At 35.7% G+C, this 14,674-nt stretch overlaps 1 protein-coding gene across 8 annotated transcripts in view; it reads right to left on the bottom strand.

Annotated features, from left to right (window-relative positions):
* Positions 1-14,674, bottom strand: part of NAALADL2 (N-acetylated alpha-linked acidic dipeptidase like 2) — a 1,274,580-nt gene that overhangs the window by 252,675 nt on the left and 1,007,231 nt on the right. The gene's annotated exons all lie outside the window — the stretch shown is intronic.

Raw genomic sequence — 14,674 nt, 5'->3', positions numbered from 1 at the left:
AGATTGACCTTAAAAGATATATTTTAACAAATCTCTTTAAATGGGAATCAACCTCTTCCCTCTCTGTGGATGCATGATTGGGAAGAAAGGCATAATAACAGGTTTTAATATGTACTAGCTTATAACAAATTTGAACTCCATGGTAGCTGTTACCTGATTTTATAACACCTCAAAACAACTTTTTCTTATCTTGGGAAGTAATACATAATAAAAATATGAGATAATATGTTGAACTTCCTATCCTGCCTTTACTTGAAAGAGACAGTGTTAGTCACTCATTTGTGTCCGACTCTTTGAGACCTCATGGACTGTAGCCCAGGCTCCTCTGTCCATGGGATTCTCCAGGCAAGAATACTGGAATGGGTTGTCATTTCCTTCTCCAGAGGATCTTTCCAACCCAGGAATTTAATCTGGGTCTCCCACATTCCAAGCAGATTCTTTACCATCTGAGCCACCAGGGAAGCCCTTTACTTCTATAGCCTCTGTTACCATTGTCAACAAAATAGAGATGAGGCTCTATTTGGTATGTACATGTGAATCCATCAAGGAGTACACACATGTGATTCTATTGCAAAGTGTGAGTGGAAGAGAGTTTTAAACAACAAAAACACTTTAATTTAGCAGAGTGGAGGTCAAAAGTATGATTAGAAATTAAATCCATACTGCTATCATCCATGCAGAAAACTGAGAAAACATATGAGAAAAATACAATAAAATTTGAGAACAGAAACAGGATAATAGGTGAATCCTTATACTACTATTTCTTTCCATTTTCATCAACACACATGCACTATTTTTATAAATAAGAACACATGAAAAAAGTATATAGCCTAAGTTTTTGTGGAACTCTCAGCTGAAAGACATTTGGCGGAAAGCCAGAATTTTCCTCAGGCTCATAAAAGAAGCCTAACTTCACAATACACCTGCTTCCTCTCCTCTGTGTAATTTCTTTTTATATTCATGGAGTGAGCTGCAATTCAATAGCTTTTGTGGCCTTCTTCTCTCTTCTCCCCATTTGGTGTGGCATGAAAGACATTAAAAAAAAACAATATAAACAACTCAATTGCTTGTTAAATTTTATGTTAAGGATATGCACTGATCCAGCAAAATCACCATAGACAGCCAGAAATGCTATTGAAATTGAAGTATCCCTGCCCCTCTACTTGTTGTTTACAGAGAAAGCAAGTAGTGACCTGAAATTGCTCTGCTCTTCTCTGACACTTCAGCTAGAAGAACCAAACCAGGAAAAAGGAACGGAAGTATGTTAGGTTTTTCTATGCTGTTCTATTTATCTCAAGTAGAGCAAACTGTAATGAGGATTAAGAACAAATTCAACACAGTCAGTTCATGTAATTGAATGTAGTGTGTGCTCAGTCGCTCAGTTGTGTCTGACTCTTTGTGACCCCATGGACTGTAGCCCACTAGGCTCCTCTGTCCATAGAATTTCCTGGGCAAGAATACTGGGTAGGGTTGCTAATTGCTCCCCCAGAGGATCTTCCCAACCTAGGGATCAAATCCATGGCTCCTGAGTCTCCTACATTGGCAGGTGGGTTCTTTTACTGCTGAGCCACCTGGGAAGTCCTAGCTGAATGTAGACTGGGATTCAAAAACAATAGCACTTGACCTGTTGGGTCACAGCATCACAGCACCTCTCCCTACCAGGAAGACCTTTTAGGAAACATACAGTGGTTTCAGCAGGAATGAGTTCTGGAATGTCATTCTTCAAGTATTACGAAGACTTTAGCTGAATTCACTTGAAAGGAAAATATCTTTGCTCTGAATATGACAAAAAAGGAATTTTGTTATTGCCTTTCCCCTCATTTTTTTTTTTCCTGATGAGCCAGCAACAAAGTAGTTTTCCTGTCAGGAAAAAAAAAAAAAAAAGTTTTCCAATTAATCCAATCCTGCTTAGAGCATCAGAAAGGAAAATCATTACTCACTTGTCATCCAAACAGTAAGACACTTCTTCCCTCTAGCTTTGCTTCTCAAGCAACCCTTACCAAAATCCTAGTTACAGTACTCACTTCTAAGCAAGGTGCGGGGACGTGAAATATTCTGAGGAGTTCCTCATCAGATTTTTGACATTTTAAAAAGAAGTAACTCAACACTCTTTGGAACTGCAAGGCTTTTTTTGGTTCTGTTCCTCTTCAGCCTTTTCTTTCTGTTCTTTTGGGATACAGAAAATATAATGGCAACTTAAGAAACAGTTGATAGAACTTGCTAACAGGATTGGATTGCTGAGCTCCAAACTTGGAGAACACGGTCCTGGATTTAAGTACTCTTTTCTGTCATCCTGGTGAGGACAAATTTTCTTTTGGATTCTCTTTCACCAAGAGATACTGAGCAATAGTAAAGTAAAATGCTTTTATTCACCCTGAGGATATGCTCTAGTGATATGCTTTGTAATTCAATACTATATTATTGAAACATATGTTAAGAAACATATAGATTATACAGGCTGTAATCATTCCACAACATCAAAAATGGGAAGCAATGGGCAGTGTTGTAAAATTATAACTAAATGTTGGTTAAAACACATGGGTGAATAACAAACAATATACATCATAGGTGTTTTGAGGCTGAGAAGCAAATGATGGTTAGAGAAGGATATTGGGTGAAGCAGAGATCAGATCTACCATTGTATTAGAAAAGAAGGCACATCAGCCTATCTTTTCATTTCGGTTCAGTCGCTCTCAGTTGCTCAGTTGTGTCTGACTCTTTGCAACCATGGACTGCAGCACACGAGGCTTCCCTGTCCATCACCAACTCCTTGCTCAAACTCATGTCCATTGAGTTGGTGATGACATACAACCATCTTATCATCTGTCAACCCTTTCTCCTCCCACCTTCAATCTTTCCCAGCATCAGGATCTTTTCCAATGAGCCAGTTCTTTGCATCAGGTGGCCAAAGTATTGGAGCTTCAGTTTCAGCATCAGTCCTTCCAATGAATATTCAGGACTGATTTCCTTTAGGATTAACTAGTTTGATCTCCTTGCTCTCTGAGATAGTCTCGAGAGTCTTCTCCAACACCATAGTTCAAAAGCATCAATTCTTTGGTGCTCAGTTTTTCTCTATGGTCCAACTCTCACAACCATACATGACTACTGAAAAAACCATAGCTTTGACTATATGGACATTTGTTGATAAAGTAATGTCTCTGCTTTTTAATATGCTGTCTAGGTTTGTTATAGCTTTTCTCCCAAGGAGCAAGTGTCTTTTAATTTCATGACTACAGTGATTTTGGAGCCCAAGAAAATAAAGTTTGTCACTGTTTCCATTGTTTCTTCATCTATTTCCCATGAAGTGATGGGACCGGATGCCATGATCTTAGGTTTTTGAATTTTGAGTTTTAAGCCAACTTTTTCATGTTCCTCTTTCACTTTCATCAAGAGGCTCTTTAGTTCCTCTTTGCTTTCTGCCATAAGGGTGGTGTCATCTGCATATTTGAGGTTGTTGATATTTCTCCTAGCAATCTTGATTCCAGCTGTGCTTTATCCAGCTTGGCATTTTACATGATGTACTCTGCATATAAGCTAAATAAGCAGGGTGACAAATCAGCCTTGATGTACTCCTTTCCCAATTTTGAACAGGTCTATTGTCCAAGTCTGGTTCTAAATGTTGCCTCTTGACCTGCATACAGGTTTCTCAGGAGGCAGGTAAGGTGGTCTGGTATTCCCATTTCATTAAGAATATTCCACAGTTTGTTGTGATTCACACTGTCAAAGACTTTAGCTTTTGACTTTAGACTTTGTGTAGAATACAGATACCTGAACATAACTTAGGCAAGACACTAAAGAGTCCTCACTGAGGGAAGAAGAAGAAAAGAACAAAGTTTCTGTTGACACTGAAGTCTCAAATAAATGACTGACCAAATCTCTGCTGATTCTGGGTCACATCCATTTGGATGGGAACTACCAAAAAAAATAAAAAGTAATGACTATTGGTGAGGATATGAAGAAAGTGAACAGCATGTGCTATGGAAAAAGTAAACTTTTGTGCGCTGTTTGTGGGGTATAAAATGGTACAGATGCTGTAGAAAACAGTATGAAGTTTCCTCAAAAAATTAAAAATAGAATAACCATATGATCAAACAATTCCAATTCTAGGTATATGTCCAAAGTTTTGTCTTAAGAGATACACTTATGTTCATAGCATTATTCAAAATAGCTAGAATGTGAATGGAAAAGCAAAATATATATATGTACAATAAAATATTATTCAGCTTCAAGAAGACAGGAGAGTCTGAGATTTACTACAACATGGATAAACCTTGAGGACACTATGCTAAATGAAATAAGCCGATCACAAAAAGAAAAATATTATATGATTCCTCTTATGTGAGGTTCCTAGAGCAGTCACAATCATAAGAGAGAAAGCAGAATGGGTTGCCAGAAGGGAAGGGGGAAAGGGAATAGGGAATTACTGACTAATGGGTACAAAATTTCAGTTTTAAAAGGTGAAAACAGTTATGGAGATGTACGGTGGTGACAGTTACACAACCATATGAATGCATATAACATCACTGAATTGTATAAATAAAAATGGTTAAGATGGTAAATTTTATGTCATGTGTATTTTACCACCATGAAAAATTGAAAACAATGTAGAACTTTTAAAGACAAATGCTGTGTAAATGGTATGGACTGATGATGGTACTAAAAGGCATAACAACAAAACATAGCCCCTGAATCTAGATTGGTCCTTGTTCTAGAAAAAAATAAAAACTACAAACTATATTATTGGGTTAATTGAAAAAAACTAGAGTGTAAAAAAGAGATCAGATAAAAATAATTTTATTAATGTTAAATTTACAGAAGTTGATATTGTATTGAGCCATGTAAAAGAATATTCCTGTTTTGGGGAAATGCACAAAGAAAATTTAAGGTACAAAGACATGATATATGTAGCTCACTCTAAAACATTTCAGCTATATATAGAAATATATGTATTTAACAATATATAGATAACATTATCAGAGAAGGAAATGGCAACCCACTCCAGTACTCTTGCTTGGAAAATCCCATGGACGGAGGAGCCTGGTAGGCTGCAGTCCATGGGGTCGCGAAGAGTCATACATGACTGCACGACTTCACTTCCACTTTTCACTTTCATGCATTGGAGAAGGAAATGGCAACCCACTCCAGTGTTCTTGCCTGGAGAATCCCAGGGATGGGGGAGCCTGGTGGGCTGCCATCTATGGGGTCGCACAGAGTCGGACACGACTGAAGCGACTTAGCAGCAGCAGCAGCAGATAACATTATATCTATATCAATAATCCACATATAGAGAAGTAGAGAGAGAATAAATGATAAACAGGAAAAAGTGTTAACAATAGGTGATTCTGAGGAAAGAGTATGTTTCTGTATTAGCATTTGTATTTTTTTTTATTTTTATTTTATTTTTTAACTTTACAATATTGTATTGGTTTTGCCATATATCAAAATGAGTCAGCCACAGGTGTACATGTGTTCCCCATCCCGAACCCTCCTCCCTCCTCCCTCCCCATATCATCCCTCTGGGTTGTCCCAGTGCACCAGCCCAAGCATCCAGTATTGTGCATTGAATCTGGACTGGCGACTCGTTTCATATATGATATTATACATGTTTCAATGCCATTCTCCCAAATCATCCCACCCTCTCCCTCTCCCACAGAGTCCAAAAGACTGTTCTATACATTAGTGTCTCTTTTGCTGTCTCATGTACAGGGTTATTGTTACCATCTTTCTAAATTCCATATATATGCGTTAGTATACTGTATTGGTGTTTTTCTTTCTGGCTTACTTCACTCTGTATAATAGGCTCCAGTTTCATACACCTCATTAGAACTGATTCAAATGTATTCTTTTTAATGGCTGAGTAATACTCCATTGTGTATATGTACCACAGCTTTCTTATCCATTCATCTGCTGATGGGCATCTAGGTTGCTTCCATGTCCTGGCTATTATAAACAGTGCTGCGATGAACATTGGGGTACACGTGTCTCTTTGAATTCTGGTTTCCTCAGTGTGTATGCCCAGCAGTGGGATTGCTGGTTGTGGATATGACTGGTGGTGAAAGTAAACTCTGATGCTGTAAAGAATGATATTGAGTAGGAACCTAGAATATTAGGTCCATGAATCAAGGTAAATTGGAAATGGTAAAACAGGAGATGGCAAGAGTGAACATCAACATTTTAGGAATCAGTGAACTAAAATGGACTGGAATGGATGAATTCAATTCAGATGACCATTATATCTACTACTCTAGGCAAGAATCTCTCAGAAGAAATGAAGTAGCCCTCATAGTCAACCAAAGAGTCCAAATCGCAATACTTGGGTAAATCTCAAAAACAACAGAATGATCTCGGTTCATTTCCAAGGCAAACCTTTTAGTATCATAGTAATCCAAGTCTATGCCTCATCCAGTAATGCTGAAGAAGCTGAAGCTGAATGGTTCTATGAAGACCTACAAGAACTTCTAGAACTAACACACAAAAAAGATGTCCTTTTCATCATAGGGGACTGGAATGCAAAAGTAGGGAGTCAAGAGATACCTACTCATAGCAAATACCCTCTTCCAACTATAAGAGACGACTCTACACATGGTCATCACCAGATGGTCAATATTGAAATTAGGTTGATTCTTTGGAGCTGAAGATAGAGAAGCTCTATGAAGTCAGCAATAAGAAGACTTGGAGATGACCATGGCTCAGATTATGAACTCTTTATTGCCAGATTCAGAGTTAAATTTAAGAAAGTAGGGAAAACCACTAGGACATTCAGGTATGACCAAAACCAAATCTTTATGATTATACAATGGAGTTGACAAATAGGTTCAAGGGACTAAATCTGATAGACAGAGTGCCTGAAGAACTATGGACAGAGGTTCATGATACTGTACAGCAGGTGGTGATCAAGACCATCCCCAAGAAAAAGAAATGCAAAAAGGCAAAATGGTTGTCTGAGGAAGCCTTACACATAGCCGATAAATGAAGAGAAGGTAAAGACAAAGTAGAAAAGGAAAGATAGATCCATCTGAATTCAGAGTTCCAGAGAAGAGCAAGGAGAGATAAGAAAGTCTTTTTAAGTGAACAATGCAAAGAAATAGAGAAAAACAATAGAATGGGAAAGACTGGAGATCTATTCAAGAAATTTAGAGATACCAAGGTGAAATTTTATGCAAAGATGGGCTCAATAAAGGACAGAAATGGTATGGACCTAACAGAAGCAGAAGATATTAAGAAGAAGTGGCAAGAATACACAGAAGAACAGTACAAAAAAGATCTTCATGACCCAGATAATCATGAAGGTGTGATCACTCACCTAGAGCCAGACATCCTGGAATGTGAAGTCAAGTGGGCCTTAGGAAGCATCACTATGAACAAAGCTAGTGGAGGTGATGGAATTCCAGTTGAGCTATTTCAAATCTTAACAGATGATGCTGTGAAAGTGTTGTATTCAATATGAGAGCAAATTTGGAAAACTAAGAAGTGGCCACAGGACTGTAAAAAGTCAGTTTTCAATCTAATCCTAAAGAAGGACAAGGCCAAAGAATGTTCAAACTACTGCACAATTGTACTAATTTCACATGCTAGGAAAGTAATACTCAAAATTCTCCAGGCTACATTTCAATAGTATGTGAACTGAGAAATTCCAGATGTAAAAGCTGAATTTAGAAAAAGCAAAGGAACTAGAGATCAAATTGATGTCAGTTGGATCATAAAAAGAAGCAAGGGGATTCAAGGAAAACATCTACTTCTGATTCATTGACTGTTTTAAAGCCTTTAACTGTTCATATCACAACAAACTTTGGAAAATTCTTAATGAGATGGGAATATCAGACCATCTTACCTGCCTCCTGCAAAACCTATATACAGGTCAAGAAGCAACAGTTAGAATTGGACATGGAATAAGAGACTGGTTCCAAATTGGCAAAGGAGTACATCAAGGCTGTATATTGTCACCCTGCTTGTTTAACTTATATACAGAGTACCTCATGCAACATTTAGGGCTGGATGAAGCAAAAACTGGAATCAAGATTGTCAGGAGAAATATCAATAGCCTCAGATATGCAGATGATACCACCTTATGGCAGAAAGTAAAGAAGAACTAAAGATCCTCTTCATGAAGGTGAAAGAGTGAAAAAGCTGGCCTAAAACTCAACATTCAAAAAATGAAGGTCATGGTATCCGCTTCCATCACATCATGACAAATGGATAGGAAAACAATAGAAACAGTGACAGACTATTTTCTCGGGCTCCAAAATCACTACAGATGGTGACTGCAGCCATGAAACTAAAAGATGCTTGCTCTTTGCTAGAAAAAGTATGACAAATCTAGACAGCATATTAAAAAGCAGAGACGTTACTTTGCCAACAAAGGTCTGTCTAATCAAAGCTATGGTTTTTCCTGTAGTCATGTATCAATGTGAAATGTGGACCATAAAGAAAGCTGAGAGCTTAAGAATTGATGATTTTGAACTGGTTGGAGAAGACCCTTGAAAACCCTTGGACTGCAGGGAGATCAAATTAGTCAATCCTACAGGAAATCAATTCTGAATATTCATTGAAGGGACTGATGCTGAAACTGAAGCACTAATACTTTGGCCACCTGATGCGAAGAGTGACTCATTGGGAAAGACTTTGATGCTGAGAAAGACTGAAGGCAGGAGGAGAAGCGGACAACAGAGGATGAGGTGGTTGGATGGCATTACTGACTCAATGGATATGAGTTTGAGCAAGCTCCTGGAGATGGTGAAGGACAGGGAAGCCTAGTGTGCTGCAGTCCATGGGGTTGCAAATACTCAGAGTTGACTGAGCAACTGAACCATAACAAATAGAAAAGAAAGCTTCCAAATTCACATTTTTCTGAAGAGAAGCTTACATACTATTAAGATTCAGAAACATCTTATATACATACTAATAAAATTCAGATCTACATAAGTACACATTAATGTACATTATTGTTGTTGGGTCATATTAACATATATTCTCTTGTATGTATATGTATATATTGATACATATACATGTATATACAAATAACATGAATTATAAAAGCTGCATGTTTATTTTATTTTTACAACTGATGGAAATTCATATAAATGCTGAAAAGTTTGAGGAAACTCAGAACTTACTTTATTGTACTTTTACATGGATCAATTCTTTTTCAAATTCTTTTCCCAATTAGGTTGCTACATAATATTGAGAAAAGTTCTTGTGCTATACAGTAGGCCCTTATTGTTTATCCTTTTTAAATATAGTAGTGTGTACATGTCAATCCCAAGCTCACAATCTATTCTTTACGCACTTCCCTCCCACCTCCATAAGTTTGGTCTCTCAGTCTGTGAGTCTGTTTCTGTTTTGTAAATATGTTCATTTGTATCATTTTTTTTTAGATTCTATATATAAGTGAATATATATATTCTATATATAATCTAATAATCTATATATTAATTTCTATATATATAATCCTATAATAAGATTTTATTCTATATATAAGATTCTATATAAGAAATATCACGCAATATTTCTCTGAGAAAGCCTGATCTTAACTTCTTTAAATCAAAAATTCTATATCAGTAATTACTTCTTATAAGTACTTTACAACTATATATTGATATATATTTTTACTAAAAGTATAATTTTATAGTTAAAGACGTTATCAATGCTCTGATTTTTAGTTGTGGTGTTTGGTGTTTCTGGAAGGTATTAAATTTATGTGTTAAGGAATTAAGCCCTCCTTTTAACCAATGGACCAGATACTTCCATTTAATCAACTAATCCCAATTTGACCTAGAACAGTAAATATCTCTAAGGATGATAGTATGATTTATTCACTATGTTCAATCTATGCAAGGTATTTTAAGAGTAAACAAGTCTAAAATGCTAGAATCTGACATTCTTCATGTGAGTATATTGCTGTGAACTTAAAACTTTCCCCTAGTTACCAGATATTCAGTGCTCCTGACACTTGCATTATATTCAATCACTGTATCAAAATGAACTGTGACTTTTTATATTGTGTCCAACATCACAGAAGTAAAAATAACAAAAAACTTTTTACCGTTTGGTATAAGAAAATGAATTAAAAGACGCTTACTCCTTGGAAGGGAAGTTATGACCAACATACATAGCATATTCCAAAGCAGAGACATTACTTTGCCAACAAAGGTCCGTCTAGTCAAGGCTATGGTTTTTCCAGTGGTTATGTATGGATGTGAAAGTTGGACTGTGAAGAAAGCTGAGTGCTGAAGAATTGATGCTTTTGAACTGTGGTGTTGGAGAAGACTCTTGAGAGTCCCTTGGACTGCAAGGAGATCCAACTGGTCCATTCTGAAGGAGATCAGCCCTGGGCTTTCTTTGGAAGGAATGATGCTAAAGCTGAAACTCCAGTACTTTGGCCACCTCATGCGAAGAGTTGACTCATTGGAAAAGTCTCTGATGCTGAGAGGGATTAGGGGCAGGAGGAGAAGGGGATGACAGAGGATGAGATGGCTGGATAGCATCACCTACTCGATGGGCATGAGTCTGAGTGAACTCCGGGAGTTGGTGTTGGACAGGGAGGCCTGGCGTGCTGCAGTTCATGGGGTTGCAAAGAGTTGGACGTGACTGAGTGACTGAACTGAACTGAACTGATAAGAAAATGTGAAGAAGGGCCTTTACTTTGCCAAGTACATAGATAAGACTTTAGAAGTAATTTTAAAATATGTATTTTACATTGATATTAAAGAATTTCCTATTGTTTCAATTTTAATTATTTTGAAACATTATAAGTAAATGGTTTTGCAAACTTTTATGAGAATACTAACATGGATTTTAAAAGTAAACATCAGGTACCTAAAAAATCAATAAAAAATATTAGAAGGCAATTTAAGGTGTGAAATAAAAATGCTGCCTCCCTGTAGCCATATGCCTAAATTTTTCCTTCCTGAGAGGAAAAATAAAAAACTCTTTGTTCAACACAGATTTTTCTGTATCATAATTAGAAATGCAGATGGGAAGTTTAAATTAGGCAATGGTTGACAGGAGGAAAAACATTTGCTTTAAAACTGTTGGGAGTGATTTCAAGTTCATATCCTTTGAAATGAAATAAGGTCCATTTGTCACAGAATATAATACAATGGCACATGATCTGATTGGTTGGCTCAAGCTTGGTTAAGACTAAAATGCATTTGTGAGACAAAACACAAATGAAGAACAGATATTGGTAAGGGATGCTCAGAAAAAATGAATTTGTTTTACATTTCCAGAAGCTAAAATATTAAGGCTTTTCAAATCTCTGTGAGCTCATCTAATACTGTTCTGTGATGGTTTTTACCTTAAAAAGGAAACATCTGCTTTGCAATGAGATGTGATTCTTTCAGAATTCAAAATTATCTATACATATGTGCATATATCATGCATTCAAAATTGAGTGTCTTGAGACACAAGGGATAAATATATATATTTATATTTCTGTGAACATATATATATATATATAAAACACATATATATTTCTCTGAGCTTATCTTTCTAGCCAGGGACATATAACTGAGAAGCCTATAAATAATTCTTCTAAGTAATTAGAAATATTGGTGTAAATCCTTAAGACATGTACAGCTTGATTTAAGTTTTTATATTTTAAATTACATATGTTATATCTGGTATTTATTTTTACTGAAATTAAATATTTGGAACTATGGAATATGACTTTGCCTGCTCTTATGCAACTGATATGGGTCTAAGATTTGCATTCATAAAATAATTAAATAATAGTGTTTAATTTAAACTTCATTTTCAGTTATTCATTTGATATTAAGTGAAGACAATTTTATTAAACTCTTTAACGATGTCAGTTTGTTCATAATCATGGGTAGTCATCAAAATAAAGGTACTGGTTTGGTCAAATAAAGCCTAGGTTACTAAAAAGAACATTGCTAGTGAATAAAGTTACATATGCTCTACCTTCATTAATTGAAGGAGTGTATTTAAATAATACATTTATAGATTTTCTGTCTTGCATGATGGTGTTTACAGATAATTTCAGTTCCTGATTTACAATCATCAACTAGTTAAAGCATATAATAACTAAACAAGTTTAGAACAGTGGCTTTGCTTTCAGTGCATCCTTAATTATTGCTTGGGTTCTGACTCTTGCTTTGTGACCTGACTAAATCATTTCTGCTCTCTCAGTTACTGAATTAACTTCTCTTCTTCCTTTCCTCCTCTGATTCTAATTCTGATACTTTTTTTTCACACATCAGAGTAGTAATTAGCTTTATTTACTACACTTTTGAACTTCTGATTTAGTTATCCTGATAATTTTATGTATTTTTTGAACCGTATGCTAATACTACTCTTCATTAATTTATACATTAAAAAAATCTATTAACCTTGTGCTATAAAGATGAATTGGATTCACATACAGATATCAACTTCCCACTCTATTACCCCATAGTTATAAAATACTACTTTTAGTTCCTGCATGTCTCTAAATATTTACCTTCAAAACTCAAAAGTACTTAAATCTCTATTTTTAGTTACATAAACAATTAATTATATCTTAATCCCTCCCCCTACAAGATTAATATCTTAGTGGATCTATGCTTTCTTCATCTCCAAATTTGTCACAGACAAGATTTCTATTATTTACATTCTATGACCATAATTATTTTATAGACTTACTCTAAAACTTGAAAACCAGTCAACAACATGTATAACATTTTAACTACGTAACTTGTTCACCACAGAGCCAAACTGGATGTCAGAATCACACATGTTCTGACCAGTAAGACATAAAACCCCATTCCTCTAAAAATACTTTTCATATAGATTTTCTTTTCTGACTTATTGATCAGAATTGAGATACACTTTAGTCAGCTTCATATTTTGATCATATTTTAGCTTTTGTTTTAGTTTTGTTTTACCAACTAGAATTTCTGAATTTTTCCTTCTTATGGAGTGAATAAACATTTTCTGTCTGTATGATATTCCCAATATCTGTCAGATTATTACATAATCATTGCTTGAAATTGATTTCATTCTTAAAGTCCACAGATTTCATATTCTATTTTAAAGTGAAGCTTCATCTTTGAACCAAAACTTACATATATGAATTTCGGGTTTTCCCAGTGTTTCTAGGAAATACTTGCTTTCTCTATTTCTTTGTACCCTTCCCGCTGCCTCTGTCCTTCTGCTTCTAATTGTACCACTTGGGTTTTTTGCATGGCTACAGAGCCAAACTTCCATTTCCACTATTTTCTTCCCTTTTGGATTCTACATCACCTTTTATCTTGTTTTTCTCCTCATTTGGTTGAATAACATCTTAAAAGTAATTCTCTAGGAATGTATATACATGAGAGATAAGCTTTGTGAACTCACGCAATGGAGAGGTCTTGATTCTGTTTGCCCAGTTGATTGGTAGAAGGTCTGAGTTTAGTATTCTAGGTTGAAAATAATTTTCTCTAACACCTTTAAAGGTATTTTCCCATTTTCTATTATTCTCCTGAGTTGCTGATGTGAATTCTATGACAGCCTTAAGTTCATCCTTTTGTAGGGATTATGCTTTTAATTACATTATTTGTTCATTTATTTCTAAACTTTGGAAGTTTTTGGGTTGCCTATGTTTCTTGTGAAAACAACACATTAGATATAATATATTAAAATAAGATTACTGGAGAGGGTTCAGTTTACATGATATTAAGATAAGAAAACTACCTATACTGTGAAATTTCTGAGGCACCTAAAGATTGGCATGATTTTCTCCTTTTAAAACCATTTCCAGTACTGATCAAACGTGGTAAATAAATATGCCCATAACTAAGTCACTTATTTGGAAAAGGACACAAGTATTTTTTAAAGTTCCTGAAAATACCCTAAGTAATTTTTTTTTAAATACCCCTGAAGGGAAAAAAAAAAAAAAGATTAGGTTAATTTACTAGAATTTGCTCAGTGCCTTAGTCAGTGTATTAAGCACTGGAGATACACAACTAAATTTAAAACATCTTTCCCAAACAAAACAAAATGAAAAGACAACCCTCAGAATAGGAGAACATATTTGCAAATGACATGACTGACAAGGGATTAGCCTCTAAAATTTACAAACAGCTTATGATGCTTAACAGCATCAAAACCAACAGCCCAATTGAAAAATAGGCAGAAGATCTAAATGGACATTTCTCCAAAGAAGACATACAGATGGCTGAAGGGCACATGAAAAGATATTAAACATTGCTAGTTATTAGAGAAATGCAAATCAAAACTACAATAAGATAACATCTCACACCAGTCAGAATGGCTATCATCAAAATAATCCATAAACAATAAATGCCGGACAGGGTGTGGAGAGAAGGGAACCCTCCTACACTGTTGGCGGAAATGTACAGTCACTATGGAAAATAGTATGAAGGGTCCTTTAAAAATTAAAAACAGAACTACCCCTTGACCCTGAAACCCCACTCCTGTGCATATATCTGGAGGAAAAACATGATACAAAAGGATACATGCACCCCGGTGTTCATACAGCACTGTTTACGATAGCCAAGGCAAGGAAGCAACCTACATGTCCATGACAGAAGAACAGATAAAAAAAAAAAGTGGCACATACATAACAATGAAATATTACTCAGCCATTAAAAAGAATGAAACAGTGCCACTCAGAGCGACATGGATGGACCTAGAGAGTGTCATACTGAGTGAAGTAAGTCAGACAGAGGGA

Source organism: Bos grunniens, chromosome 1 (assembly GCF_055505025.1).
Source record: "Bos grunniens cultivar Pamir isolate PY7600 chromosome 1, Bosgru_T2T1.0, whole genome shotgun sequence".
Classification (NCBI taxonomy): domain Eukaryota; kingdom Metazoa; phylum Chordata; class Mammalia; order Artiodactyla; family Bovidae; genus Bos; species Bos grunniens.
The sequence above is the reverse complement of the archived record's forward strand: the minus strand, read 5'-3'. Positions and strand labels throughout refer to the sequence as shown.